Genomic DNA, 11,040 nt, shown 5'->3' on the forward strand with positions numbered 1-11,040 from the left:
CTTCCTCTAAGGAGTTTCCATTGTAACCTCTAGTCCCAAGAATCAGTCCCGAGCTTGTTCTTTGGTTTTTAATTGCACCCTTCCTACCTACTCTGACCATGGTCCCACCTGTGTCTGAATCTTCTGATTTGCTGATCCTAATGGTGGCACCTGTCACCTTCTGTGGTAGCACCTGATTCCTCTTGTGTTGCAAATCTAGACAGGATCTAGTCTAGAGGTTATTTCTCTCAATCTCATTTCTTCAGCTGAAGTTGAAAATAATGCAGCTGACTAATGAGAGAGCCAGAATGTTCTCATGCCGCTCCCCAATCCCGTTCTTGCCACGTTCCACGACACCAGACTGTTCCAAGGCTTATGTTCCCCTGGAGGAAAGACCAGGGGTCACAGTCAGGATGCATGCAGCTACTGTGCCGCCTGTTGAACAGCCCGGAGATCTCTCCCTACTGCACTTATTGTGTACCGCCCTCATCACCCTTCTCGAGACTAAACAAAAAGTCTGCTTGTTTGATAATTTCTGAAAGAAACAAACACCATATAGATAAAAAATGTAAATTCTTTTTTACTACCCAGGAACTAAATCATCCAGAAGGATTTTAGAAATTTCAATGTGGTACATAAAAGATGAATTGCCTTAATGACTTCCAGTATATCAGTGAAAATCTATTTATGTTATTTTGGTTTTACATTTTATTGATTTTTAAAAATTTAATTGTCCCCATTTTCTGAGTTAAATGCATAAAATGAATATAAGCTCATGCATAAGTTAAATTTCCAGGAATAGGAAGCAGTAGATGAGTAGTAATTGTTTTCCTGGTTTCATTTGTTGAAATTTTTTAAGTCAAAAGCTGAATCTTGAGTGTGCCACATGGCTGGTACCTCCCCAAGGGCTTCCAAGTATGACTCAACCAACCAGGACTTGAAAATATTTAGGAAAATGTATTTCAGTGATATAGACTATAGACAGACTGTTTCTCCTGTCATCCCCTACACAATATATCACCACAACTATTTTACTGTGTTGATGCTGTGTTACATGTTGTAAGTAATTTAGAGATGATTTGATGGCAGGCAAATATTATAGCATCTTAATACGCTGTCAATGGGTTGCGAACATCTGACGAGTTTTCCATGGGTCCCAGGAACCCAACCATCCCAATGCAACTACATTTTAATTATGTCACACTTTGTACTGCATGAAGAAAACACAGTGGGATTTTGTGGATCCTCCAAACTGGACACTATCTTTGTATGTGGGCTTGCCAATCTATTTAGTGGAGAGAGATAGAAGAGTGTGTGTAACTGTTTGCTCATCTTCTGCTGAGTGTGCTAGGACTTCAGGATGCTTGTCCTGATTTCATACACAGTGATCATGTGAAGTGTGCTGCTACGGACCGGCTCAGGGGAGCCACTCAGACCGTGGGAGAAGCAGGGTCTTGGTAACAGGAAGGCACAAGTTCGGCGAATGATAGACAGACACAACACACAAGAGAGGGGTTGGAATCTGCTGTGATTTTACTGAATTTATGTTTTCATTATATAGTATTCAAACAAAGAACAAATCAGAAGGTCCTGTGTCATTTGTTGGCACAGTATGAAAGCTTCTTTTAGTCACATCAGCGATACTTAAGAAAAGTATATTATCAGGAACAGGTGTTAGACATAAAGCATCCTTAGAAGAGGAAATCTTGTTTTTTTTTTGTTTGTTTGTTTGTTTGTTTTGGTTTTTTGAGACAAGGTTTCTCCATGGTTTTGGAGCCTGTCCTGGAACTAGCTCTTGTAGACCTGGCTGGTCTCGAACTCACAGAGATCTACCTGCCTCTGCCTCCCGTTTCTGTCTCATTATCGCTATCATGGCCCTTCCTCCTCTTAACCCTTATTTCATCTAGTGACCAAATATACCTAATCAGTTCCCTACACCTGTTGAAATATACTTTTTAGTACCTTCTTATGCAGCAGACATCATGGGGGTTGGGATCTAGCAAGCCTATCCATAAAGTTGAAAGTATAATATAACAGTCTTTGTCCATCAACATTAACCCATCTGTTCCCTTGCTCATCATACACCCTATGTATGACAAAGGTTCTGCTGTAGTCTTATACATTCCCATACTGTGCTTCCTTATCCCAGAGCTGTTCCTGAAGAGAATGATCCTTGTCTTGTATATATAAAGACTATCATTATTATGAAAGAATTTGTGCAAAGCTCATATTCCATATAGCCAGCTACTCGAGAAACCCATCTATGCCTCAGCGGTGGCTAATACCAGACAATCTGCCATTGACCTCCAGGAAGCCTAGTCCCATGCCAGGCATAATGACATATGTCATGTCACACAGACGACACTGGAGTTGGTGTGGCAGTGTGCCCTCTCCTCATTGATCTTTCTTTCTTATGAAGATTCCAAAAAATAATGTTAAGAAACTGTAAGGCATAGAAACATTACTAATTTAAAATTGCCCAGATCAGGTATACACATAGCCCAAATATCCATGTTATTCACTGTATTTATTTATTTACTTATTTTAAGATAGTTTCCTATACTTTACATGGGTCTCAACTCTCTATGGAGCTACAGATGATCTTTGAGCTTCTGATCCTCCTGTTTCTACCTGCGGAGTGCTGGTATTGCTGATGTGCGCACCCAGCTCACTGTTATGCAATGATGGAGACTGAACCTAGAGTTCTGAGCCTGTTGACAAAATCTCCACCAATTGAACTACATTCTCAGACCTTAAAAAGATTTGTAATAGGAAAAAAATCTGATTTTTTTTTGTATTGGGCCATTATAAAGCATCTTCACCATCCATATATGGGGAGACTTGCCTGAGGATTGTTACTGAAAGAAACTAGAGCAGAGAAAATGGAAAGCAACAGACAGGAACTTGTGAGCTGAGCTGAGCTGACTGTCACGTTTGTCGCCTATGGCATCAAAGCCTTTACTTCCAAGAGTGGAGAACATCCAGCTAGGCCTTGAAGCCCTGTCAAGATTGGATGCTGTTAACATTCCAGCTTTCAAAGTATCCAGGCAGGCACACTGATGGCCATTAGGAAGGCAGGGCTGAGCACAGGGACAAAAGATAGTTCTAGTGAAATATTCTTAGTTCCAAAACCAGTGCCAGTGGGTCCTTCAGCTTCTGGAGGTCACTCAGTTGAAGGACATATCTAGTTGCCCTTACTGCTGCCTGTCATTTTGAATGATTATCCAAATAACTGCGTAATCATATAAAACACTTACATTAATGAGGCCCACACTTTAGGCCTTAAAATCATGTCAATTATGGTGATTGTGACTTCTTTTGCTCTTGAAATATCAAGACACTGGGAGACTATGGCTAACAATTTAGTTAAGATATAATTGACCATACAAATTCACATTGTACAGTCAGTAGGCTTTTGCATAAGAGTGCACACACCCATGAGAAGATGAAGTATCATTCCAGATAGTTCCATGTGCCTTGTAATCTCTTTCCTGGTCCCCTCCCCCACATATTCCTCCAAAAGCACAGCACTGACCTTTCTTCAATTGCTATATTTTCACTTTCTAGCATTCTGTATGAGATCATTAAAGCACAAATACTTTTCTACTGACTTGCACTAGGTGTAGATATATTCAGATGTGTGCATGTAATAAGCATGTACCAACAATTTATTTAGGGTCTATGTGCCTCACATTGGCTAGGTTCTGTGTTTGAACCCTAACTCTACCACATGAATCATTTGTTTCAGAGTGATGTGGGATTGTGTGTCTATACTGTGACTTCTCTGTCTTCTACCATGATGAACATTTGGAAACTTCAGGTATGGGGGTATTACCAACAAGATGTTATAAACTTTTGTTTGTAAGTCTTTTATGAGTGTAACTGGCATTTCATGTAAATAGGAGTATCTGCACTACATGGTAGATAAGTGATTAGTGTGTGTGTGTGCATGCGTGCGTGTGTGTGCGTGTGTGTGTGTGTGAGAGAGAGAGAGAGAGAGAGAGAGAGAGAGAGAGAGAGAGAGAGAGAGAGAGAGAGAGAGAAGGGGACATGTACATGCAAAGGCCAGAGGTCAAACTCTGGGTGTATTTTTTAAGGAGCCATCTACCTTGCTTCTTGAGACAGAATGTCTCACTGACCTGAAACCCACAACATAGGGTAGGCTAACTGTCCAGGGAGTCCCACATACCGCCTGACTCCACCTCCCTAGTGCTGAGATTACAAGCACATTGCAAAGTCCAGATTGTTTGACTTCTGGGACTTGAATTAGGGTCCTCGCGCTTGTGCAGGGGCCACTTTACTGACTGTCATCCCCATAGCTCCCTGACTCGCTTGTATTAAAAGTTTAAACTATCAAATTGTTTCCATCAGGGACTTCAGAATTTTGCTTTCTACCCATGTGTAAAAGGCTTCCAGTCTCTGAATCTTTGCCGAGACTCAGAATGACTCTTTGTTGCTGGTGGGTGTCTCAGCGAGTATGTAATAGCACCTTGGGACATTTAGATACTTATTTTGCCAGTGACTAGCTCTTTTAATTATCTTTTCATGCAGTTGTTCATGTACACGTTACTGAGAAGGGCATGGAAGTCTCTGGCACATCCCCAATGGCCTGCTTGCTTTCAGTTGAGTTGAGAGGTTTTCATGAACTGTCAAGCACATGATGTGCAAAATGTTCATCCCCTTCCATGGCAACTTTTGAAGAATCTAGATTTGTGCTTTGGATGTTTGCATGCAGGAGGAAGAAACGGCTTTGATCCATACCTAACACTGTATGGAAATATTTGCTCAAAATGCATCATAAGTACAGATGTCAAACTTGAAACCTTCAAAGATCCAGAAGGAAGTAGGAGATGGCATTCTGGTTCAGTTGATCAATTTCACAGACCTTCTCAGAGAATTAACTCGGAACTATTTTACTTTTTTTTTTTTTAAATGTCCCTGTTCTATGGACACTGATTTGTGATTTGTTTTAACTTACTTTGAGTTATTTTTTTCTTTCTGCCTTTCTTAAAGAAAGGACTGAAGTCATTGATTTAACCTCTGTATCCCTATTGAACATGGGTATTTAATATAAATTGCACACTTCCACTTTTTAAAAATATTTGTATTTGTTCTTTGAGAATTTCATAAGTACATACAACATATTTTGATCTTATTCACACGATTCCTTCTTCAAATCCCCTTTGCACTATGCCTCCAATGCGTCTCCCTGGCAATTTCATGTCATCTTCTTTTCATTTTATATATATACACTATTCGGTCCAGCTAATGTGACCATGGGTCAGGGCCATCCATCCACTGGAGTTCCAGCAACCCACTAGTGTCCACGCCCTGAAGCAAAATGACTGTCTCTCATGCAGCAGCTGTCAATATGAATTTCTCCTCAGCTGGAAATGGGCTGAAATTATGACCGGCTAGACCTGCTGTAGGTTAACTACAGCTCCCGTGAGCTCCTGAGTGCAATGACCATGTCCTTTCCAGAAGATAGCACCTCACAGCTCCTCTCCCCAGCCTCCAGCTCTGACATCCCTGCTGCCATCACTGCTGTGATGTCTCGTGAGCCTTGCATGGCTGAAGTCTACACAGATGAAGCATCCACAGCTGAGCACTCACAATTGCTCATCATTGACCCTTGCACCAGATATGAGTCTCTGAATTATTATCATCCACTGCAAATGAAGCTTCTCTGACCAAGGGTGAGAACACTAATCTGTGGTTATAAACAGAAATGTTTTGAAAGCAGTTTGACAGCATTTAGCATGACAGAAACAGATGCCCCCCTAGGCTGTGACCTCCCCAGTCATGGGTTTAACCATGTTTACTGTACCAGATGTGAATTTTCTTCTGAACACACAGTGTTTATCATAGTCTTGGTCTGAGTTACCTCACTCACTATAATAATTTCCAGTTCTATCCATTTTCCTGAAAACTTCATAATTGTAATTTTCTTTACACCCGAATAATATTCCATTGTTTTTATGTATGACATTTTTATCATCTTCTCATCGATTGATGGGCATCAATTGGTTTCATTTCCTGGCTGTTGTGGTAGCAATGGACATGGATATACATGTGTCTCTGTAGTAGGACAGAGAGTTGGCTGGTTGCGTGCCCAGTTGGGGTACAGCTGAGTGATATGGCAGTTCTGTTTCTAGATTTTTGAGAAAAGTCCCGATTGGTTTCCAAAGTGGCTATACCAGTTTGCACCCCCACAAATAGTGGTTAAGGGTTTCCCTTGCCCCACATGCTCATCAATATTTGTTATCATTTCTATTTCTGATCTTGCCTATTCTGATTGGGGTCATGAAATTTTAAACGCATTTAAATATGCACTTTCATGTTTACTAAAGATGATGAACTATTTCTACAGGGTTTGCTAGCCATTTATATTTCTCTCTTTTTAAAATGAGAACTTTTCATTCAGTTCCATCACCTATTTCTCATTGGGTTGTTTGTTTTCTAGATGGTATTTTTTGTTTTGTGTTTATGTTGTGTTTTGTGTGTGTATGTATGTGTGTATGTTGTTTTGTCTAGACACTAATCCTCCTTTGCATGTGTAAGGTAGCAAAGATTTTCTCCCACTCTGTGTGTTTCTTCACTACACTGTTTTCTGGGCCCTGAGTTTCACAAGAATCCCCCTGTCGACTATCAGTCTTATTGCCTATACTGCCAGAGTCCCACTGGGAACCCTTACGTGTGTCCATAAGTTGATGCCTACTCCCTTCTGGTCCTGGAGACGCTCCAGAACATCAAGTCTTCTGTACAGTCCTTGATCCATTTGGAGCTGAGTTTTGTTCAGGGTGAGAGGCTTTGGGTGCATTGTCAGGTTACTATTTGAGCTCTCTGGTGTTCTGAAGGAGGAGCTTCACTGTAAACTTTCCTCTCAGGACTGCCTTCATTTGTGCACCATACACTAGGTTTTTCTTTTCATTCAATCCTAGGGTAGTTTTTATTTCCTTCTTGATAACTTCAGTGATCAATTTGTCATTCAGTAGTGTACTGTTTAATTTCCACGAATTTGTACTAGCTCCTGTAGTTTCTGCTGCTAATGATAACTAGCTTGTTTCCATTGTGGTCAACGAGAATTCAAGATGTTATTTCCGTTTTCCTGTGTTTGTTGAGGTCTAACATATGATTTCATCCATTCTGTCTTTAGATATGATTTCTCTCTGGCCTTCTCTCACCTTCCTGAAAACCATACTATATGTATTATTATAAATAAATAAATCTTGATGGTACACCACAATCACATCATCTATGATGTCCCTTCTTACAGACAACTTGGCAGACTCTGTTCTTTTTATTGATGTAAATTGGTTTTCTCTTTTTTGACTGGGTAGCTTCAAATGGTCTACCCTCAAGCTAGCTGCTTAAAGTTTGTGTTGGATTTTTTTAGTTATTTTCTTTTAGGGTTTACATTTGTTACTTTAGTTACTTTCTTGTTGGTACATAGCTTAACAAAATTTAAACCATATATTCTTGAAGGTTGATGAACATCTTAAATATTTTTTATTACTTTAAAAATATTACTCATGTGTTTGTGCCTATGTGTGTGTCCACACATATGTGCGTGTGTGTGTGTGTGTGTGTGTGTGTGTGTGTGTGTGTGTGTAGATCAGAAGACAACGTACAAGACTCAATTCTCTCCTTCTATCCATTGAGTCCAGTGATTACAAGGGTCATCAGGCCTGGTAGCGAACACCCTGACCTACTGATCTAGCTCACTAACACACTGTGAACATTTTTCAGGAGGGCCGTTCTCTGATGTACCTTGCTGTCTGTCATCCTATGGATGCTTCATTCTTTGGGGTCCTTTATTGGAGACACTTTAGTTTCTTTTGGATGAGTTGTGATTCTCACGTCCCTGTGTCTTAGTGCTGGTGTTTGCACTATGTGGAGGCAGCCACAGCTTTGTTTTTTACAGAAAGGATAGGGTTTTCCCTCTTTATTCTAGCCTATGGCTTATATGGGCCCCCTTGTGATAACCATGGGCAAGCGGAACTTCCTTTCTGGCTCCGTGTGTGCCTGGGCAGCTGACTTCACTCTGAACTCACTCGGGGCCCCTGTCTTGGCCCAGCTCTCTACAAATGTTGTTGTGCAGCCAGACTGCCATGGTGGATGGGCACTGAAACTGTTCTCACCCACCTGGACCCCATGGTGGACCCTCTGGCTGGAAGGTATCACTTTAAGTTCAGCAACTGGACAGAGTCGCTGGAGGTGCCTTAAAGTTAGATGGACCAATAGCTCCTCAGTAGAAATACAGGCTTGAGTATTTGTCATCATCCTGTATGAACCTGGGGTGGTTTTAAGATCCCAGGACACACTAAGTTTCCCTGTATGGCAGAACCATCTCTCTCTCTCTCTCTCTCTCTCTCTCTCTCTCTCTCTCTCTCTCTCTCTCTCTCTCTCCCACTTTTGAAGTGGGAACTGAAAGTGGCCCAGGTTATTATTGCATGAAGCTTGCCAGAACTGAATTTATCAAACAGAAAGGGTCTGAGGCTCTGTGAAAAGAGATAAAAGGAAGCCAGAAAAATCAAACTTGCCAGCATCAGGAGATGCACTGGGGAGCAAGATGTTTGCTCTTCGTTTTTTATTTTCCAAGGAGTGTCAATACCCTTCTGTGCTCGCTAATAATGTTTTACTGCTGGACCTGAGGTTTCGTGACAAACCAGCTGGGCACTTTACTATAGCATTAAGTAGGAGTTCAAAACAGGAGGACAAGAGCCTGGACTTCCCTAGGGAGTCAGGAAATCTAGGTTATATCTATAATGTGTCAGGGTTTTTTGTTTTTCTTTTAAGTACTTTGTATGGGTATTGATTTTTTTCTTTAGCCATCAAATGAACTCTCCAAAAAATGCTTTGTAATTCACAAAGCACCTTGCAGGTTTCTCTAAGAGCCGGGCCTGACCTCTAGCCCTGAATGAGTTCACCAGTGTTACACCAAACAGCTGATACTCAGGAGGCAATCAGCAAACACATATTTAACCAGTTCTAAACAGAAATACCTGAGTTTTCAAGGAAGTACACCCTTGCTGGTATGTTTGAATTAATGATGGAATTGATTGGGTTAAAATGCCCTGTCCAGTATAGGCTACTTTCACAAACCCCAGCTATCTATCTATTTTTTTTAATTAAAATTTTCCACCTCCTCCTCTCCTCCCATTTCCCTCCCACTCCCCCTTCCTCCTTCCCCTCCCTCTAGGCTCTTCTCTCTTCTAGCCTGGCTTGCTGTAAATGTAGTTGTGTGAGCTGGAGGGGAGGGGGCGGGGCTCTCCTGGAGCTGGGTGGGGTTTGCTTTGGAGGTGTGCAAATCTCTCCCTGGAGGTGTGGGGCTTCTCCTTGTCTCCTCTCCAGTATATTCATTCTTCGTCTTGAATTGACTTGTCCCAGTTTCTGCCTTCTCCAAGTTTTGGATCAGGTGAGTTGGAGAAAGGTAGACACGGTGTCACATGGTAGTGGGTCTCTCTGGATTTGACACATACACACAGACGACCATTTCTTATGGGGAGCTTCCTTGGAAATTTCTTTTGCGAATCACACAAGGTAGCAAAAGGTGGCTGCTGTCTTCCCTCCAGCTGTGACTGTCACTGACGCTCCTCTTTCCTGTGGTCCCCTCTACTGGTCGCTGCCTTGTCAATGTGATCCTTCCACACTGACTGTGGACTTTCTCACCTCCATATACTCTACTCTGGTCCATGAATTGCCTTTCTTACCTCATTCATTCTCATTTCTAGTTCAGGAGAAACAGCCTCATTTGCACCCTATCCCCGGTATGGAGAGCTCACTCCAGGACAGTCTTCTCTTGCCAATGCTGAACCTGAGAGAGGACTGTGGTTCCATCTTCTTGACTTAGACTCTTCCCAGGTGAAGTGCAATGCCATTGCTAATGGGTGCCTATTCTCCAGATCACATGGGATGTTGCGGCTCTCTGAATGGGTCTTCTCAGCCCATTATTTGGATGTGATGAAGGAAGGCTACCAGTCTAATGAAGATGTCAGGGGCTAAATATGATTAAAAATACATGCTAAGTATTTTCATACTATTTTGTCACAGGTGACTTGACCCTGTAGGGACACTTGGCAGCCATTTTTACAGTTCCTAACTGTGTGTGTCTTTGCTGTTATAGAGACAGGAAGGCACTGGTGAAGTTGCTTGTCATTCTGTTGGAGTTTATGGTTTATCTCTTTAGATTCCAGACAGTTGAAGACAACATGCTGTAGTGGTACCATCTCAGCTCTTCCTATGGGATCACAGGGTGATTCTGGCTTACCTGATTTAAGAAGGGTGTTTTTGAGAGCTGCATGTAGCAGGACACAGCATTATACTTGAGACCATGTTTTGTCAAGAGAATTCATGCAGGTCCAGCCAGGGAAACCTCCTGATTATTTCCATTCTGAGAGCACCAGTGTATTCTGAGCTGAGATTTTACATGTTGACTCTATTTGCCACAATTGACCGTCATACAAAAATATTAAATAGAGAATTCTAGAAATAAATAATTCCTAAGTTTCTAGCTTCATGCTTCTCTGAGTAAGGTGTTATAGCTCCTGCTGCCCAGCCTCTCCTAGCGCATAGAGGGAGTCATTGCATCCTGTGGGTTGCACCCTCATCCCCTCCTGTCAGTCACTCCATCCTCTCAATGACGAAATGCACCATGTGGCGGTGCTTGTTTCCCTTGGTGTATTTGATGATGACCTGACATTGAAGGGCAGCCAGAAGTGCTTCCTAAAAGTGAAAGGTGCCCTCTGAGAAGAAGCTGTTTCTTTTTAAGATTTATTTATTTTAGTTTAGTGTGTGAGTGTTTTACTTGCATGTGTGTCTGTGCACCTTGTGTGATCCTGGTGTCCATGGAGGCCAGAAGAGGCTGCCACAGTCCCTAGAGTTACGAGCAGCATGAGCCACTGAGTGAAGGATAAAAAGAACTCAGTCTGGCAAATGCTTGCCCAGAAACCCCCAACCCAGTTCCTCAAGAATTACTTCCACCACCTCTGCAGTTTCTATCTGAAACTACAGAGGTAGAACTAAGACCATAAAGTTGTCTACTGAATGCCCACCGTAATA

Source organism: Alexandromys fortis, unplaced genomic scaffold (assembly GCF_014885135.2).
Source record: "Alexandromys fortis isolate MF-2015 unplaced genomic scaffold, M_Fortis_MF-2015_v1.1 scaffold_217, whole genome shotgun sequence".
Taxonomy (NCBI): Eukaryota; Metazoa; Chordata; class Mammalia; order Rodentia; family Cricetidae; genus Alexandromys; species Alexandromys fortis.